The sequence below is a fragment of the Lucilia cuprina genome, chromosome 5 (assembly GCF_022045245.1).
Source record: "Lucilia cuprina isolate Lc7/37 chromosome 5, ASM2204524v1, whole genome shotgun sequence".
NCBI classification, from domain to species: Eukaryota; Metazoa; Arthropoda; class Insecta; order Diptera; family Calliphoridae; genus Lucilia; species Lucilia cuprina.
The window spans coordinates 59,260,905-59,263,520 of record NC_060953.1 but is presented as its reverse complement, the minus strand read 5'-3'; positions in this window follow the sequence as shown (position 1 = coordinate 59,263,520).

The following is a 2,616-nucleotide window of genomic DNA, read 5'->3' as shown; positions in this document are numbered from 1 at the left end:
GACTATAGACTAGACTATAGACTAGACTATAGACTAGACTATAGACTAGACTATAGACTAGACTATAGACTATACTATAGACTAGACTATAGACTAGACTATACTATATACTTGACTATAGACTGGACTATAGACTACAGTATAAAATAGACTATAAAGTTTTCGATAAATTTTCTTTTTTATAGAAAATTTTCGATAAATTACCTTTTTTGCAAATATTTAACATTATTTACGAAAATGTTTCGTTAAATTTTTAACAAATTTATTTTTTTAAGAAATTTTTTCGAATTTTCCTTTTAAGGTTTTATTCATATGTGTTACAGGAAACTAATAAAAAACTTCTTAAAATTTTGTATTTAAATAAATTTATCAATTTCTATTTAAATTTAAAAATAGTTAAAATTGTAACCGCTTTAGTATTTAGTTGTTTTTTAGCAATTTCAATTAAGATATTAACATTCAAAAACCAATTAAACATTGTTCATATACTAAATGGTGTAAAAATCTATTTTAATAAAACAACTGATGTATGATAAAAAACTGTAGTAATAATTCATATATGAACATATACTAACTGCATTAAATAATTTTTGTAATATCTTAGTTAAAGTACATTAAAATAAAAACTAAAAGTAACCAAAGTAATTTTCATATGTGTATGTATGTAACTGTGTGTGTATAACTTAATTAAAATTTTCCTCAGCTTGTTGTTAATTAATTGGGCGTTTCAACTGGTTTCCTTTATATAATTTTATTATTAAAACAAAAATCCTTGTATACCATTAAAAATTTGTACCGGGTAAGTAGTTAGTTTAACTCTCAACATAAGTACCTAGTATTATTTAAAAAAAAACAACAACATTTTATATTTGTTTTTAAACCATTAAATAACTTTACACCTGCAACATTTTCTCATCCATGGTTTTAGATTTTTGTTGTTATTCGTTGTTGAGGTTATAACTTCAGAAAGGAAAACATCGAATGAAAAAAAATAAATAAAAAAACTCTTTTACATGACTTTTATTACTTTATATGTACTGTCAGTTTTTGTAGTTGTTTTCTTGCATCTACAACACATAATTATTAGTTTGTTTATGCAGATTTGTTATTCGATAAATTTATGTTTACTTTAACATTAAAGTCACCTTCAAAAATTACACTTGCTAATAAAACTACAACAACAATTTAGCCACAAGACTCATGTATTTGAGTCTACAAGTAAGTATTTAGCAACTGCATTAACTATAGAGTTTAAATAAATATTGGTCTTATTCATGCAAATAATACATGGAATTTTCTAACACAATACTTTTGTATTTGAAAACAAAAATGTTAGAGATTTGCATGTTGTTCTGAATTATTTTGTGGTGGTGTTTTGTTGATGCGCTGTGAGAAATTTGGCCCCTACATCTTTTAAGTAGTCAAGACTAAAGGCTAGACAGTAGTTGAGACTATAGACCAGATTACAGTTCAGTATACAGACTATGCTATAGTCAATATTACATATTAGACTGTAGACATTCTAGACATTCTAGAAAACTAGATTATAGACTAGACATTAATCATGAATATAGAATGGACTATAGTCAAGATTATAGAATATAGCAAAGATTATAGATTCGAGCATAGTCAAGACAATAGATCTTCGTCAAGATTAGACTGCTGTCAAGACTGTAGATTAGACTAAAGCCAAGACTATGGACTAGACAATAGTCAAGATCATAGACTACGTTATTCAAAAAAACTCTCCATTTATGTATATACTTCTTCGCCGATTTGTTCTTTTCTGCACCTTTAGCAGAGATTGATTTTCTCACGCTCCTTATTGGATTTGGAACACGAGTGTAATACACGCGATTTGTTTAACATGCAGTAAACGTAACAAAAGATTTTTCTTTAGCCGTTAGCCTAAGACAATAAAAAATAAACAACAAAATAAATTGAAAAAAAAAAAAAATAATACTAATCGAATCGTACGAACGCGTTCACCGTTCTGACTGAAAACAATGACCCATTGAACAGAAATTCTATAGTATTCATATACGTTTATAGACATCTCAACGTAATTTTACAAAGTATTCGCTTTTCTTCTTCGTAAGATAATGAAAAAAGGCATACATACGTACACACACTAATCTATACATACACACTTCTATTATCATATAAATGTTTTTGTTTGCAAATAAATCCTATACACGATTTAAATATTTAGTTGAGCTACTTTAAAGGAACAAATATATTAACTTTTAGGTCCCTTTTCCAATATATTCAAGTCTATGGATGAGACTATAGACTTAACCGTAGATCAGCGTATATTCAAGATTGCAGTTCAGGCTATAGTCAAGTACATAGTCAGTACTATGAAACAAACTTTAGTCAAGACTATTGCCAAGACTGCAGACTAGGCTATAGACTCGTCAAGACTATGGAGGACTAGACTTTAGACTAGACTATATACTACAGACTAGACTACGGAACAGACTCTAGACTAGACTTTATACTATAGACTAGACTAGACTATAGACTAGGCTAGACTAGACTATAGACTAGACTATAGACTAGACTATAGACTAGACTATAGACTAGACTATAGACTAGACTATAGACTAGACTATA